Source organism: Symphalangus syndactylus, chromosome X, assembly GCF_028878055.3.
Source record: "Symphalangus syndactylus isolate Jambi chromosome X, NHGRI_mSymSyn1-v2.1_pri, whole genome shotgun sequence".
In the NCBI taxonomy this organism is placed as follows: domain Eukaryota; kingdom Metazoa; phylum Chordata; class Mammalia; order Primates; family Hylobatidae; genus Symphalangus; species Symphalangus syndactylus.
The window spans coordinates 37,644,342-37,663,033 of NC_072447.2; the positions used below are offsets into that span (position 1 = coordinate 37,644,342).

At 40.6% G+C, this 18,692-nt stretch overlaps 1 non-coding gene across 1 annotated transcript; it reads right to left on the reverse strand.

Moving 5' to 3' along the window:
* Positions 1 to 15,634: 15,634 nt before the first annotated feature.
* Positions 15,635 to 15,737, reverse strand: LOC129476608 (small nucleolar RNA U13). Its single transcript, XR_008655032.1, has one exon. It is a non-coding gene; the product is annotated as a small nucleolar RNA U13 (small nucleolar RNA).
* Between the last annotated feature and the right edge of the window lie 2,955 nt (positions 15,738 to 18,692).

Consider the following 18,692-nt stretch of genomic DNA (forward strand, 5'->3'; position numbering starts at 1 on the left):
CCAACCAATCAGCACTCCCAACTTACTGGTCCCCTACGCAGCAAATTATTCTTAAAAACTCCTATCCTCAAACTCTCAGGGAGACTGATTTGAGTAATAAGTCTCCAGTCTCCTGGACAGCCAGCTCTGTGCGAATTAGATACTTTCTCTATTGCAATCCCCTGTATTAATAAATTGGCCCTGTCTAGACAGCAGGAAAGGAGAACCCATTGGGTTGTCACAATAGCACAATGGTCATGTGAATGAAACAAATGATCTCAGTAATTCATACCAAAATATTTACAACTGAACAACATGATGTCTAGGATTTTCTTTAAAAACATTCTAGCAAAATTTTAAGAAGGGGTAGAGGAGGATAGATGAAAATTAGATTGGCAAATGTTGCTAATTGTTAAAACTGAATAAAGGTTACATGAGTATTCATTATAATATACATTTCACTTTGGTATATTTAACTTTGTATGCACAATATTATATTATACTACTACAGGGGCTAAGGGAAAACTCCTCCTTTAACCACTGAAATTTCACTGAAAAATTAACTGACAAAAGGCAGATTAATAGGAGAAATGGCATACAAATGTATTAGCATGCACAGAGGAGAATCGCAGAGTGATTACTCAATATCTCTCATAGGGCCCAGACACTTATATAGCCTTATTTCAGAGGGGAGCAGGGAGATGGGGAATATAGGTAATTCTGTTGAGGGGCAATAAGTGATTGCTAGGGAGAATAAGTGGATCAAGGAACAGAGATTAATTTGTAAGTGTTTCTCTTGGAAAACTGAATGAGCCTGAGAGACAGACATTATTTTGTGAAAGGGTCTGTTCAGTCCTGGTTACATTCTTGGTCTTTTCTACAATAAATAATGAGATAACAGGGAAGGGAAGGAAGAACAATTGTTCTCCTTGGTGGGTCCTTCTGGTTTTTATGTAGATAGGGGAAAAGTTTCTTCCAGTGTCTGTTGGTCTCTAAGAGACTTCAATCCAAATTACTCATTTTAGCAGGGAGCCATATTGGGGGATGAAGGTCCCTGCACCCCTTCAGTATATTATATTAAAATGTTATGATTTGAAAATGCTGGAGGTAGGTACACAGATATTCATTATATTTCTTCTTTTTATATGTTAGAAATACTGTTTAATTTTAAAAAGGGAAAAAACTTATTTAAAAAATTGTATACATTCTCCATATAAATCTTACCAGTTTCTCGCAAATATTTCTGTAATACAGCTCTTTAAAATTCAAAAGAGCCTACATGTCCTGCAACATAGATTTTTTAAAAAGACCTTTATCTCAGAAATGTCATATGTTCTAGAAAAACCCCAAGACCTTAGAATTCATTTTTAAACTAAAATTTCAAAGATGCAGGAGGCTCCTAACCTTGTTTACTCTTTGTATTTCCAAAGATCTGTCATGCCCTTTTAATACAATGCCTTCTTCATCCCCCAAAGAATTCCTGCTGCTTAACATCTCTGTGAAACCCCTATGGTGCTATGAAGTAGGGTAAATAAAATATGCTCCCCTTGGAAGAAAAGTGTGTGTCCATAAGAAGTAATTTACCTCTTGGAGACAAAACACACCCATTTCACTCCCAGAAGAAGATTGTATGCTTTGTCCTGTCAAAATGTACAACTGTGTATGGGGAAGGTGGAGAGGGAGATAAAATTTGAGAAGTTAATGAATCAGGAGGCATTGAATATTAGAAAAAGCACCAGGCCTGGAGCCAGCCCCACCATGTATTAGCTGCATAGTCTTGGACAAGCTGTTTTAGTGTCTCTACATTTCAGAGAGGTTGTAATACGTTTATATCAGTGGTCTTTAATCCTGACTGCACCTTAGAATTCCTGGAGATCTTTCTAAAACTTCTAATGGCTGGGCCCTACCCCATTCAAAAATCTCTGAGACAGATCTGAAGCAAGGACCATCCTTAATGCTCTTCAGGTGATTCTAAGCTGCAGCCAGGGTGGTGACCCAGTGGTTTTGTAACTGTCCAGTGGGTTCATTTTGCCCACTGCCCAAATAGAGCTGATTTATCAAGACAGGGGAATTGCAATAGAGAAAGAATTTAATTCATGCAGAGCTGACTGAATGGGAGACCAGAGTTTTATTATTACTCAAATCAGTTTCCTAATCTCAGATACTAGGGTTTTTCAAGCGTAGTTTGACCGGTAGGGGGCAAGGGAGTGGTGAGTTCTGACTGGTTAGGTCAGAGATTATATCACAGGAAGTCCTCTTGCACTGAGTCAGTTCCTGGATTGGGGCCACAGGAACAGTTGGCAGGCCCAGGTGGAGCCATCAGTGGTCAGAAATGCAAAAACATGAAAAGATATCTCAAAAGGCCAGTCTTAGGTTCTACAATAGTGATGTTATCTGCAGGAGTAATTGGGGAATTTGCAAATCTTGTGGCTAATTTGTTAGTCTTACAAAGGCAATCTGGTCCCCAGGCAAGAAGGGAGTTTGTTTTGTGGAAAGGGCCGTTATCATCAAAGTTAAACTATAAACTATAAACTACATTCCTCTCAAAGTTAGTTTGGCCTATGCCCAGGAATGAACAAGGGCAGCTTGAAGGTTAGAAGCAAGATGGAATTGGTTAGATCAGACCTATGAACTATCATAACTTTCTCACTGTTATAATTTTTGCAAAAGTGGTTTCAATCTAGATCTTGGAGGTCCCCTCCAGCTTATCATTCTACCTGGATACCTGTAGGAAACTGTGATAGCTATAGTTTTTGCCTTCCTAACATGCTTCTTCCATAGCTTCTTCCAGTCATAACCACCTTCTGTTGGAAAACATGTTCTATGTAGTTCTATGGGGTTAATACCTCCCTCATCTTACATTCAGTACTATTCCAGTTTTATTATACTAACTACAATATATACTGTAGCAGGACAAGCCACAGACAAAACTCCTCAGATACCGAGTTAAAGAAGGAAGAGGTTTATTTGGCCAGGAGCATCGGCAAGACTCCTGTCTCAAGAGCTGAGCTCCCCGAGTGAGCAATTCCAGTCCCTTTTAAGGGCTCACAACTCTAAGGGGGTCCATGTGAGAGGGTCGTGATCGATTGAGCAAGCAGGGGGTACGTGACAGGGGCTGCATGCACCACAGAGTGAAACAGAACAGATCGGGAAGTTTCACAATGTCTTTCTACAATCTATAGATAAAATCAGTTGCTAGATCAGGGGTCGAATTTTAGCTACCAGGCTTAGGTCAGGCAGGCCCAGGCCTGGTTTTGGGTCTGGTTCCCAGGCACCAGGCTACCTGCCTTTTAGTTTTGCTTCTCTTTCCTTTTCTGAGTATAAAACAAATATAAAACAATATGAGAGGGTCTGTCTCTCTTCTCTCAATACCATAAAGAACAATCAAGCAATAGTTATAGCTGTACCCAGTAAACACTAAAAATCTTAAGAGTTCACAGCCTGAAGGACCCAAATAAAACATCCTAAAATCACAGTTTTTTGTTTGATTTTTTTTCTGAATTGGGCAAGAAACATATGAAGATATATTCAGTGATCAAATCCCTAAGATTCTATAAAGCTCTATTTATGACAATTGCCTGTTCCACAAAACCCCTAAACTTTTTTCTGTTAAAGAACATTTACAGAGTGGGCATTCAAACCCAGAAAATCTAAATCCAGAACCTCTACTCTGAACTACAAGCCCATATCATCCCAGAATAGTGGGATATGCTATTTATTTATTCACCTTGGGATTAATAGAGGGTAAATAACCCTTTAAGAATCATTACTGGTGATATAAAAAATTTAGCTATGCTCCTGAATTTAAAATATTGTATTACATTTTAAATTACTGTATTTAAAAACAAAATGTTACCATCTGGATATTCCTTTAACTTCTACAAGTAGGGAAAACTCATATTTAAGTTATTTGTCCTCCAGCCACTTTTGTCTTAAAGGTCTAATCTATCTGGGCTGGGTGCGGTGGCTCACGCCTGTAATCCCAGCACTTTGGGAGGCCAAGGTGGGAAGATCAACTGAGGTCGGGAGTTCGAGACCAGCCTGACCAACATGGAGAAACCTCGTCTCTACTAAAAATACAGAATTAGCCAGGCGTGGTAGCACATGCCTGTAATCCCAGCTACTTGGGAGGCTGAGGCAGGAGAATCGCTTGAACCCAGGGGGTGGAGGTTGCAGTGAGCCGAGATGTCGCCCTTGCACTCCAGCCTGGGCAACAAGAGCGAAACTCTGTCTCAAAAAAAAAAAAAGTTCTAATCTATCTGCCATAAATTTACCCTCCAAGTCCAGATAACCTATGACTCAGGTTCTCTCAATCCCTCTGACCACCTGGGTAAACACTTGAGACCAGGAAAGGAAATATACTAGATGCTGTATTTAGCTTCAGAACTATAAATTTCTTGTGGTTATGTGAAGTGATAACATTTGTGGAAGCTGAGAGAAGGATATAATGGAATTCTTTGTATTATTTTTGTAACTTTTGCTAAGTCTGAAATTATTTCAAAATGAAAAAATATTTAATTTAACATCATGTAGTCATTCTAATAAAAACACTTTGAAACAACTGTTTAGGGGGAAATAGCAAAAAAAAATATTTACAAAAGGCCAGAGCTATATTTTTAATATAAAATTGAAAGTTATATGAAAAGTACATAAAACTGTGTGTAACCAGACTTGTTTTTATTGACTATTCACAACAGAGAAGACGTGAGGGAATGGTTACTTCAGAATTAATCTGTAATAGATCACTCTCTAGACATTTTCTACATTTGTTTCCCCTTCAGTTTCAGTGTCATCTAATCCCTTCACTGTGTATACTAAAGCTTTAGATAAAGAAAGCAAACATTAGAGAAATACTGGATAGACACCCATGATGAAGTTGAGGCAAAAATGTCTCAAGAGGACCAGCAGAAGGAGTGGAAGATAAAGAAGAAAAAAGAAAGTCAGTGCACTTGGTCCCAAAGTTGAGGGAAAAAAAAAAAAATGTTGCTGCCCTCTATTCCTCCGTCCTCCCTAGCCCCCAATTAACTCATCATTCCTAAAATGCTCTCATAAAATTCTAACCAAATTCAATGTGGCTAATAGTTTTCATTTCCTGTCAACTGCTAGGAAAATGTGGTCCCTCAGTGAAAACATCAACAAATCTCTTAATCTTGTAAAAAGATTAATCTTGTAAAAAGAGTATGTAAAATGTTTCCAGTTTGAGACCTGTCCTCATAAAACACACCTTTTTTAACCTCTTTAGAGAAAGTAAACTCAGTTGGGGGTATAAATAAACAATGGTTTCAACCTTGAAAGAGGGACTATTGCATAAATTAAATAAACCTTAAAATTAATTTGAAAATTAAATTAAAAGTATGCTCTTTTCTACATAAATCAAATCAGTACTTTGTTAATCTGTTGCAATTATTACTTTCCTTAGTGAAGAGAAACTAGACATTTCAAACCTGGTCACGGATCCTATTCCTAATTGTCATATCTCCACAAGCAGGAAGAGGCTAATTAAACAAAGTCAAGGAGCGCTTTGGAACCCACTCTTCACTTTTCAGTCTTTATCAGTGGAAGATGTCATATTTTGGAAATTTACATTTCCATTATACATTACGTTTAATACTAAGTTCATTTTTGCAAAATGGCCAGTAGATGACAATCTTTGACATAATTTGCAGATCACTGAAAGGACTTTCCCCCTCATTCCCCTCAGTGGTGTCTTTTGGTATGATTGCGTCTCCATGATGAGGGAAGGGACTCATCTAAGCCAAGACGGGTGGCAGCATTTAATGTATCCATGGTCCCTGCCCAGAAAAGCCATGAACACAAAAATGTCACTCAGACCAGAGGCCTGAAAAGAGTTGGAAAACCTCTAACAGTCTAAGGAACAGACCTAGGAAAATAAAAAGGCTCTTGTCTAGGCCAAAGTAAATACCAAATATACTTTATAGAAAGAGCAATGATCCAGAAATGAGATCTAGGTTCTGGCCTAGGCTCTGCCACTAGTTGGATAAGTTGTACTGAGGAAATTTGGCATTCAATTGTAAAGCGTTTATATATCTTCTTAAGGTCATTTGTGGAGCTTAGGACAACAATCATGAAGTTAGATAAATTTCAAGGTATATATCCAACACTAACATTCAGTGACAGTATGAGACTATACAAACCTTTGAAGCACATTACTAAATAATACCAGACTCTTATTAGAGTAGGTTTGGACCTGAGGTTTGAAAGCCTAAACCAAAGAATTTTCACCAGTGTTGGGACTCAGAAAACAATATCTCAAAATGAAGGTCCCAGAAGCAGTCTCAGAAGTAAAAGCTTTTCTTTGACCTTTTCCTGCCCATCTGTCTCTCAGTCTTATTTGCCTCCACGGCTAGCCATTGAAACTAAAATCTCTCTTACCCAAGGCAAGTTATAGAAATCAGAACCCCTTTTTTCCAAAGCTACTCATAAACCTAAAAATATTACTCTAATTTTTCCTTTTCCTCTTTATATAAAAACTAGCTATTAACAATTATCTGACCTACCTTAGGAAGGAATGCCTGCTCAGAGAGATCAAGAAAAATCGAGACAGACAAACCTTGATGGGTTCCCCCATTCAGTCTTTTATCATTAGATCATACTCTTTCCCTCCAATCATATTTGGACATGGCTGTCCATACCTTTTTGAACCTAAAAATGGGCAATTTTACCTTTACCTTTGGGTCTTCATTTTGAAGGCTGCCACATATATATGTTAAATAAATTTATATGCATTTTCTCCTATTAATCTGCCTCATGTCAGTGATTTTTCAGTGAACTTTTAGGAGGGCAATGACTTTAGCTCCCACAGTTTTGGTGCTATGTGCAGGGTCACCAAAGCTGCTCTGCTCTTCTGAAAGCCACCGTAAAAAAAAATCCAGAACTTGATCAGCTGGTAATAGGGTAAAAATCTCTTCCCAGTCAGGCTCTCGACCTCTCTCTCTGTGCAATCTGGTTGAACAGATGATATAAATCACTGTTTGCCTCCTGTGAGATTTTAATTAATGGGAAAAAATCATTATGACTAGTCTTGGGGTACCAGTGACTCGTCTCTGGTGTACTTTTTGATACTTTCTGGTTATAAATATTCATATTGTTTAATCCATTTCCTCCCAGAAATAGTCTTTTCCTTTGTCTTTTTCTTTCTTATTGTTCTGTCATAAAGAGGGGTACCAGATAAAGTTCCTTCTTCTCTAGTTTTATGTCCTTGAGAATTTGACTTGTGATCAAGTGGGAGAACTCTCTTGATCTTCACCATATGGGGCCATGATTTTTGGGTGACATCAGGTGACCAGTCTAAAAATGGCTGGGAACACAAGATTTTTTTTGTTCCAAATGTGCCAAGCCCTCAGGAGGGTTTGTCATACAATGTCCCATCCATAAGGAGCTTTTGTCCTCTCAACCCTTATTGCCTAGTTAATACTAAAAAAGTCTAATCCCAGGAGGGCCTACCCAGTGTCACAGATTAAGGGACCTGTGACAGGCAGTCCCCCCACACAAATCTTTGAGTTATCAGAGGCAAACACCACCCTTAACTGTCTGTGACAAGAGTCTTTTGCTATCTCAGCCTGTTCCTGAGAGTACATTATTTTGAGAAAGAACTTTAAAATTATTATGCCTTAAAATGACATCCCAAACTTTACATAAGAGACTTTTAAATAGAGTTGCTATTAAAACAAACTACACCATTAAAAATTCTAGTTGTCAATGGCCAAAAGAGAAATCCTTTAAATTTCACTAAAATTCTTAATTAAAAAAAATTTAGAGATCGCTCATTCTAAACAATTACCTTGTATTTACGACAAGGTCAGTTTTTTAAAAAGCTACATAATAGTGTCATGACTAGGCTTAAAAATTCTCTTAACTAAATTAAAAAAAACTAAAAAGCTAACCTAAAACAAAGTTAAAAATTCTTTATGAAAAATCCCCCGAAGGAATAACAACAGAAGCCATGCTGCCTTGTGCTCTAATAGACAAACTTCCACACTTTTACTGCCATCGCCTGGGTTTCATTCCTGGTCAAAAAATGCGACTCATTTAATATTTGTGTGACTTTTAACGTTTTGGGGGTGCCCATTTGTTATTAGTCATTTTCCTTTGTACAGATAGCTTTTGATTTCCTGTCTTCCTCTTTTTTTTTTTTGAGACGGAGTCTCGCTCTTTCCCCCAGGCCAGAGTGCAGTGGTGCTATCTCGGTTCGTTGGAAGCTCCGCCTCCCGGGTACACGCCATTCTCCTGCCTCAGCCTCCCGAGTAGTTGGGACTACAGGCGCCCACCACCGCGCCAAGCTAATTTTTATTTTATTTTTTTTTTTTGTATTTTTAGTGGACGGGGTTTCACCGTGTTAGCCAGGATGGTATCGATCTCCTGACCTCGTGATCCGCCCGCCTCGGCCTCCCAAAGTGCTGGGATTACAGGCGTGAGCCACCGCGCCCGTCCCTGTCTTCCTCTTTTTGAGAAGACATCTGGACTTTTGGGCCTTTATGTATACACGGTGAGTGATAAAACCGAGACCCTAAAAAATATGGCCAAACAAAAATGTGGATTATATATACTTCATTTGTTATTAAGAAAACTTTTCTTTTTTTTTTTCTTTTTTTCTTTTTTTTTTGGAGACAGAGTCTCGTTCTGTCACCCAGGCTGGAATGCAGTGGCATGATCTCGGCTCACTGCAACCTCCGCCTCCTGGGTTCAAGCGATTCTTCTGCCTCGGCCTCCCAGTAACTGGGATTACAGGGGCCCCCCACCATGCCCAGCTAATTTTTTTGAATTTTTAGTAGAGACGGGATTTCACCATGTTGGCCAGGATGGTCTTGAACCCCTGACCTCAAATGATTCACCCACCTCAGCCTCCCAAAGTGCTGGGATTACAGGCGTAATCCCAGCCACCGCACCTGGCCAACTTTTCTTTCTTTAAGCCGTCTTTGGAATGGTTCTAGATCTTATGAGGACTGCTTTGTACCTTTTATAGATGCCTCATGCATCCTTGGTTAAGTCATAAGGTTAACCAAGTCTTAACTTTAAAAGGTACCTTTAGTCTAAACAACAAAAAAAAAATCTTCATGTTTGTTGATGTATAGAACTACTCAAAAAGTTCACTAAAACATCTGATATAAACTACAAACCAGAAAAATCATCAGATTGTCACTATCTCCTCTCACCTCATCTAAAGATGCTTCCAGCCCAACATCTAAAAATCTTCTCAACTGGCTGCCCTCTGGACTCAAAAACTGAGTTTACAGTTTATTCTAACCATTAATCTTTATTTTTATTTTGTTTCCCTGGAAATGCCTCTTATCTGATTGTCAAATAATATAGAAGCCGGACTTTGGCGAAAGTCCATCTATAACATCTCTGCCTAAAATGAGATACAAGTATTAATATTAACTGTTTAACTGAACTGGCCTATTATCAGGACTTAGAGACTTACTCAAATGGCTTAAAAGACAACCCACCAACCTGACTTCTGATTGAGAAACTTCTTGAGGAAGTTTCATACTGGGGAATGTTGAGCCTCAGAAAACAATACCCAAAAATGAAGGCCTCAGAATCAGTCTCAGAAGCAAAAATTTTTCTCTGACCTTTCCCTGCCCTCCTATCTCTCAATCACATTCTCTCCCAGGGCTAGCCATAGAAACTAAAATCTCTCTTTCCCAAGGCAAGTCATAGAAACCAGAACTCCTCCCTAAAGCTAGTTACAAAACCTAAAAAATATTTCTCTAAGTTCCCCTCCACCTTTATATATAAAAACTGGCTATAAAAAAGTATCAGATCTATTGGGTCCTGCCCCACACCCAGCAGGAAGGAATGGATGCTCAGAGAGGCCAAGAAAAATCTAGACAGACAGGCCTTGATGGGTTTCCCCACTCAGTGTATTAGCATTAGATCATACCCCTTTCCTCCAATCATATTTCTACATGGCTGTCCGTATTTTGTTGAACCTAAACATAAAAACAGACAATTTCCCCTGTATCTTTGGGTCTTCGTTCTGAAGGCTCCTGTGTATACTCGTTAAATAAATTTATATGCCTTTTCTCCTATGAACCAATTGCCTCATGTAACTGATTCTTTAGCAAGCCTTAAGAGGGCCAAGAGTTCCTCTTGACTCCTACACCGGGAACATGAGAACATGAGAGAAAAGGAAAAACATAGTTTTTAAAAAGATGCAGGGAATCTGAAAACAGTATCAATAAACATGGGTGACCTCACAACTCTACCAAGAAATAGCCCTACTTAACATATTAGAAGTATTCTGCCTCTCCCTTAGAGCACATAGGTCTTTCATTATTGTTTATCTTAATTGTGTTGAGGAGTTTTGGTTTGTTTTGAGACAAGGTCTCATTCTGTCGCCCAGGCTGGAGTGCAGTGACACAATCTCAGCTCACCACAGCCTTGACCTCCTTACCTCCTGGGCTCAAGCAATCCTCCCACCTCAGCCTTCAGAGTAGCTAGCACTACAGATGTGCACCACCACACCTGGTTAATTTTTGTATTTTTTGTAGAGCCAGGGTTTTGCCATGTTGCCCAGGCTGGCCTCAAACTCCTGGGCTCAAGCGATCCTCCTGCCTCAGCCTCCCAAAGTGCTGGGATTACAGGCATGAGCCACCATGCACGGCGGAGGATTTTTCTTAAGGTTACAGGACCTTGAGCACTTCTGAAATTTAAAAGCTATAAAAACAATGAGAAATGACCATATTTATTTTATTCTGTATCACCAGCCTAATTCTTCACCATTTTGGGTTTTATAGTCAGTTAGCAACAGCCTATTGACTATGAATTTGGTATAGAGCATTGTACTAGGGAATAAGAATGTACAAAACAATTAAAAAAGATAGACCCTGCCCTCAGAGAGCTCATAATTGCATTGGAAACACAGACATGCAGTCAGTAATATGATTTGCAAATACATGTATGATTTTCAAATATATATTAACATATTCACATATATGCATGTATGTATATATGTGTATGTATTCACAAAATGCTCACTTGAATAACTAAATGAAAATGACAAGATTAAGTGTCAGTAAGGATTTATAGCAATTACAATGATAAAATGTTGGTGGGAATGTAAATTTGTATAATCACTTTGGAAAACTGTTTCTCAGTATCCACTAAAACTGAATGAACATATATATACCCTATAGCCCAGGAATTCCTCTTCTAGGTATGTACTCAACAGTAATGTACACATATGTTCTTCAAAAGATATTTACAAGAATATTCACAGCAGCATTATTCACAAGAGTCAAAAACTGGAAACAACGCAAATGGCCCTCTACAATAAAGTGAAAAAGTTATTGTGGTATATTCATTTAATGAAAAGGTATACAATTATGCAAATGAAAAAACTACAAATACAGATAATAACCTAATAATTTCTCAAACAAGGCTGAGTTTCAGTAGAGTTAAGATGGTATTAGGTGAACGTTGACAGAAAGAAATGATAAACAAGAGAGTAAAGACCATATGATTCCATTTATATCAAGTATAAAGCCAGGCAAAACTAATCTATGATATTAGATGTCAGGTGAGTGATTACCCTCAAGGGAGTAGTGACTGGAAGGGAGCACAAGGGGAGTTTCTTGCATGCTGGAAATGGTCTGTTTCTTAATCTGGGTACCGGTTACATGGATGTGTCCACTTTGTGAAAATTAATTGAGCTGTACACTTATAATATGTGCCCTCTTCCATATGCATATTATACTTCAATAAAATTTACATGAAAATATACATCTTTATATACCGCCAAATACAAATACATTCAGGATAAATGAACAGCCCACAATAAATACCAAGGAATCCTATACGTAGGAATAAAAGTCCTATGTGTAGAAATATGTAGGAATCAGAATCAAATGGGGCGTAACTAAGTAGATATCTCAGGGTGAGGTTGTAGTCAGGTTTTGAAGAAAGAGCTTACAAATTGGAGGGAGGAGTGGTGAGGAGTTTAGGACAGTTAAAAAGATGTTTTCAAATGAGATAAATAACACGTATAGAAGCACTAGTCATGATATGGCTTGAGTTGTGACTTTTTTTATAACTTGGAGAACTATAAACTACAAAACTAATATGGGCTTTTGACTTTCTGTTCTTCTTATTCTGGATTCCTATGTTACAGTGTAGTATTGTGTCACACCACGACCCCCTCCCCAAGGGCTAGTACCAAGTCTTACTCATCTTTATGTTACTACCATCTGAAACAAAAGCTATGAAACCTCAGATAAAAAATGCTTATAGTTTTTGTTAACTAATAATGAATAAGTAACTGGCAAATTAATCAAATAGGTATATGGAAACTGTCTCGTACTGGTTTTTTGTCTTGTGTACTGTTTAAGTTAAAATAATAGAGTTGGGGATGTCAGAAATTTTCTGAAGCCGAGCACAGTCCCCGGCTGTGGCTTAGTAACCAAGGAAAACCAAGGATTTCTCCTTCTGATGCAGCAATCGACACAATGCCAGGTGAGTCAGTGACCGGTAGAGCAGGTGGTGACACATTCTAATCATAGCCCGGCTCTAGGCAAGCAGCAGCTGCTAAGAGTTCCTGCTGGCCTGAGTAAGTTTTCCAGGCCCAGCCAGCCAAGAGCAGCCCTAGTTAAAACCTGCCAGCAGTTTTCCCATCTGTCTGCCTCATGCTACTTGTGACACTTCACACATCTCACCCCAAAGTGCACTGGGACTCTTGCTCCCCGTCTCTACTAAAAATACAAAAATTAGCCGGGCATGGTGGTGCACATCTGTAATCCCGGCTACTTGGGAGGCTGAGGCACGAAAATCTCTCGAACTCAGGAGGCAGAGGTTGCAGAGAGCTGATATGGTGCCACTGCACTCTAGCCTGGGCAACAGAGCAAGACCCCGTTTCAAGAAAAAAAAAAAACAACAATAGGCAGAAGTGGCTTAGCACCCAGTACTACGGCCATCTTCCCCAAAGCTTTGACTACAGTAACCAATGTGAAGCTTAGCTCTGCAAGGAGACCCAAATCACAGCCACTTCAAGCTGATCATCAGTTCTTTGCTACCTCCACAGTAGTTCTAGGGATCATGCCAGCCCTGGAGGTGGGGAGTCCTGGGGGGAGGGAAAAAGGGTGCAGGCTACAGTGAGTCAGGATTCTAAGGGAAAACACTGAGTGAGGAAACTGTGAGGGCCTTCTTAATGACTGGCTTCCTGAGCTGCAGCTGGAAATCAGAGCCCTCTGGTTATGGACATTGAATTTTTCATATCCCAGAGAACGGTTGTTATATGTTTTTTTTTTCTCTCTGAGAGGCCAACACAAACATTTCAGGGACTCAGAAGAGTACATTGTGTCCTCCCTAATTCTCAGTGACTCCTGTTAATTTTCCTTGAGATGTAATGGAAAGAACCCCGGGCACATTATCAGGCCGGGTTCAAACTCTGTTTCAGCTGCGCTTCTCCATTCTAGCTGTGCCACTCCAGGCAAATTAGTTCCTCCGCTGATAAAATAGTGTCATCACAAAGCTCAATGATAAATACTAACTTGGTCTCCACCATATGTCAGGCACTGCTCTAGCTGCTCATTCTGGATTTGCCGCAGCCTTGTTGGGTAGAAGCTAATATTACTACGCTTTATACTGAAGGAAACCAAAATATTTCACTCTAAAATATATTTCCTTGACATACTTCAATATGGCTATTCAGAACGGCTGGAAATCCAAGAATAGCTAAAAAGCTTTCTTTTGTGGGGAAGATACGTATCTGTAGAGAAAATCTGCATGGATGCAGCCAGGCTGTCTCTGAGGCCCTCCCTTGTTCAGAAGATGAACCGAGAGTCTGACACCTTTCAAGGCCTGAAAGAAACATTCATAGCTCTCTGAGGACTGCTACCAGTGAGGCTTCTTCTACATAACAAAACTCCCTTTGTTAGCTAAGCCTCCTCTTCTCCCCCGCTCCCAGAACCTGTCTTGCCACTGTAACCTGATTTCCACCATTACTTATTTTGGCCATGCTCTGAGATCACAATCTTTCTGTAGCCTCAAGATGATATATAAGCTTCTGTACCCCATTAGAGGGTTGGAGTAATCATTCTGTCATTTTCCCTCAATGCACATGAATACATTTCTATGCCTTTTCTCTTATTAATCTGCCTTTTGTCAGCTGATTTTTCAGCAAACCCTCACGGGGCCAAGGGGCAGTTTTCGCCTGGCTCCTATGACACGGATGAAGAAATGAGGCACAGAGAGGGCATGCAACATTCCCAGGGTCACACAGCTATTAGCAAGTGTGAAGTCTGAACTCAGGCAAACTGGCTCCAGGCCTGACCTTTATTTTTTTTTTTTTTTTTTTTTTTTTTGAGGTGGAGTCTCGCTCTGCCGCCCAGGCTGGAGTGCAGTGGCGCGATCTCGGCTCACTGCAAGCTCCGCCTCCCGGGTTCACGCCATTCTCCTGCCTCAGCCTCTCCGAGTAGCTGGGACTACAGGCACCCGCCACCACGCCCGGCTGATTTTTTTATATTTTTAGTAGAGACGGGGTTTCACCGTGGTCTCGATCTCCTGACCTCGTGATCCGCCCGCCTCGGCCTCCCAAAGTGCTGGGATTACAAGCGTGAGCCACCGCGCCCGGCCTTGGCCTGACCTTTTAACCACCATCTCCCAGAAGGTCAAAGTGCCTGGGAAACATGGAGATGGAACTTAACACTTTATTTATTTTACTTTTTGAAAGGTAATGTGGTGCAATGAAAAGAACTTGGGTTTTAGAGTTAGACTAACTAAATCCTATTTAATTGCTGTGTGATCTTGGGCAAATTACATCATTTCTCTGAGTCTCAGTGTCCTAAAAATGAAGTCGCAATCATAATCCATACATTAGAGGGCTGCTGGGATATGTGCACTTATAGCACCAAACCTGGCACTTGATGGGCACTCAAGTAAACATTAATTTTAATCCTCTTCCTAGGCAGGCATATGTAGAGCACTGAAATACTCTTCTATGAGTATCCTAACATGTTAAGCCTTTCCTCCTTCTAATAACAAACAGGACAAATAAAAGCCATCCGCTCATAGTGATAGAGACAGGAGACAGCCAAGAGTCCCTGGTGAAACCCCACCTTCAAGCCTAAAACAGCCTGAAGGCTGAAAAACCGGACTGCTGGTCCCGGATGAAGCCTGCCCTTTCCCAACTGATTCCTTCTGAATAATGCCCACCTGCTCACTGGGAAGATTGGGTGGAGTCTCAGCAAGTTCGCGCCATTTTCGGGAGGAAGGAGCCTGGCCTCTCCTGTTCCTGGGTGGTGACCTGGGATTCGATCTGTGAGGCGGGAAACCTGCTAGCAGGACTCTCGCTTTGCTGAGAGTTATTTTTCCTTCTTCCTTTTTGCCCAATAAATTCCGTTTTCCTCACCCTTCTATGTGTCTGCGAGCCTAATCTTTCCTGGTCATGTGACAAGAGCCCGTTGTTAGCTGAACTAAGGAGAAAGTTCTGCAACAATAGTACCTCAGGGTCCCCTGAAACATTCCTGGGACTGTTTTCTGATGGAAGGAAAATAGGAAATAGGAAAGATGTTTAAGGAAGCACCCATCCCTGTAATAAATGATACCAAATAAGACAGAATGGGCAGCTGGAGTGATAGTCATCTTGTTAATGTAATCAACTAGTATTCTGCCAAATTCCTCTTTGTTTCTTTTTTCAGGTCAGACGGGTAATGTGCCAATGTCTAACAAGGTTCGAGGGTGGCACATCTCACACATGCATGTGAACACCCAATCGTCATGCTCATGAACTATAAAGGGACCTCCAAATTCCTCTTTAGTTAACTAAACCTACTGCAAAGTTGATTTAACCTCTGAGAAACTGAAATGCTGCCTTATGATACAGCATTTTTAAAAATTGTCTCTCAAATCTCAAATGCTTTAGGACAAATCCACCTCTTTCTTTCATCTTAGGGTAATAAAATCATTATTCAAACCCTGCAAAAGCATGAATCTCATTTCCTTGCCCCCATCTCTACTGAGATATTTTACGAATTAACATTTACTATACAGAGTGGGTCTGTTTTAACACTGCACTCCAGAAAGCCTTTGACTAAACTATTTTCTTGAGATCACAGTACCATGTCATAAAGACAATAACTCCCAAGATCTTTTTTCATAACCTCTATTAGAATGTAAATCACAACAGCAAATATGCACTGACACAAGTACCCTGTAGGTTAAGTTGCTTACACCTGACTAGGAATTGCCACAAAACCCTGATCAAATTTGTCCGGTTTGACGTAGGATTCTAAGACTTAATAGGCAATATTTTCAGTATCTCCCCAGAACTCCCAAAGCTGTATCTGAGACAATGATAAAAATCCATGAAATTAGTTTCATCCTCAAAATCAAAGCAGCTGTATTAATAATTAACTTAACACATTTCAAAGCCATCTCAATTGTGCCTACAAATCTAGCACAGATTCAGATCAAACCTGGAACACAATTCAATTTTCCAAACTATGAATTAATGCTGATGAAGAGTGAAACTGCTGACCCAAAAATATCTATTACATTAACCATCATTCACATCAGCAGCAGCAGCATCCTGTCCTTTGCACAAGAAGTAGACACCTACTGACTCACTTTTTAGAAGGCTCTGTCCTTGAAACATTTTGTCTGTTAGAATGTTGAACTTGATCCAGACATCTTTACTCAATTTCAATTCTGATCAACATTTTCAAGGACTCTAGCCAGGGTTAAATGAGCAGTCTATGGCCAAGAACTAAAACAAACTTAACTATTTTACCAGGAAATCAAACACTTTACCTTGATCCAATAAGCATCTACAGAGTTATGGTGAATCACACTGATATGGTTTAAATCTGTGTCCCCACCCCAATCTTATGATGAAATGTAATCCCCAATGCTGAAGGTGGGGCCCGGTGGGAGGTGATTGGATCATGAGGGCAGTTTCTCATGATTTAACACCATCCCCCTTGGTGCTATCATAGCAATAATGAGTTCTCATGAGATCTGGTTGTTTAAAAGTGTGTGGCACCTTCCCCCTCTCTTCTCTTGCTCCTACTCTGGCCATGTAAGATGTGCCTGCTTCCTGTTTGCCTCCTGCCATGATTATAAGTTTCATGAGTCCTCCTCAGAAACAGAAGCTGCTATGCTTCCTGTACAACCTGCAGAATCATGAGCCAATTAAAACCTCTTTTCTTTACAAATAACCCAGTCTCAGGTATTTCTTTTATAGCAATGCAAGAATGGACTAATATAGAAAATTGGTACCAAGGAGTGGGGCATTGATATAAAGATACCTGAAAATGTGAAAGCAGCTTTGGAACTGGGTAATGGGGAAAAGTTGGAAGAGTTTGGAGGCACAGAAGAAGACAGGAAGATGAGGGAAAATTTGGAACGTCCTAGAAACTTATTGAATAGTTGTGGTCAAAATGCTAATAATGATACGGACAGAGATGGCCAGGCTGATGAGGTCTCAGATGAAGATGAAGAACTTACTGAGAACTGGAGCAAAGATCACTTTTGTTATTCTTTAGCAAAGAACTTGGAGGCATTGTGCCCCAGCTCTAGGGATCTGTGGAACTTTGAACTTGAGATTGATGATTTAGGGTATCTGGCAGATGAAATTTTTAAGCAGCAAAGTGTTCAGGAAGTAGTCTGTGCTTCTAACAGCCTATGCTCATATGCATGAGCAAAGAAATGATCTGAAACTGGAACTTATATTTAAATAAGGGAAGGAGAGCATAAAAGTTTGGAAAATGTGCAGTCTGGCCATGTGGTAGAAAAGAAAAACCCATTTTCAGGGAAGGAATTCAAGCTGGCTGCTGAAATTTGCATAACTAAAAGGAAGGCAAAGTGCTGATAGCCAAGACAATGGGGAAAAGGCCTTGAAGGCATTTCAGAGATCTTTAAGGCCGCCCTCCCATCACAGACCCAGAGGCCCAGGAGGGAAGAATGGTTTCATGGAACAGGCCCAGGGCCCAACTGTCCCAGGCAGCCTCCAGACACTGCTCCCTACATCCCAGCTGCTCCACCTCCACCCATGGCTCAAAGGGGCCCAGCTACAGCTCAGGGCACTGCTCCAGGGTAGTGTAAGCCATAAGCCTTGGAGGCTTCCAAGTAGTGTTAAGCCTGCAGGTGCATAGAGCACAAGAGTTGAGGGTTGACAGCCTCTGCCTAGATTTCCAGAGGATGTATGGAAAAGCCTGGATGTTGAGGCAGAGGCCTGCTGCAGGGGCAGAGCCTTCATGGAGAACATCTACTAGGGTAGTGCAGAGGGGAAATGTGAGGTTGGAGACCCCACACAGAGTCCCCACTGGGGCATTCCCTAGTGGGGCTGTGAGAAGAGGGCCATTGTCCTCCAGACCCAAGAATGGTATATATCAACCAGCAGCTTGCACCCTGCACCTGGAAAGGCTACAGGCACTCAATGTCAGCCTGTGAGAGCAGCTGCAGAGGCTGAAGCCTGAAACGCCACAGAGGCGGAGCTGCCCAAGACCTTGGGAGCCCACCCCTCACACCAGTGTCCCCTGGATGTGAGACATGGAGTCAAAGAAGACTATTTTGGAGCTTTAAGATTTAATGACTGCCCTGCTGGGTTTTAGACTTGCACGGGGACTGGAGCCCTTTTCTTTTGGCCAATTTCTCCCTTTTGGAATGGAAGTATTTACCCAATGCCTATAATCCAGTTGTATCTTGGAAGTAACTAACTTGCTTTTGATTTTACAGCCTCATAGGTGGAAGGGACT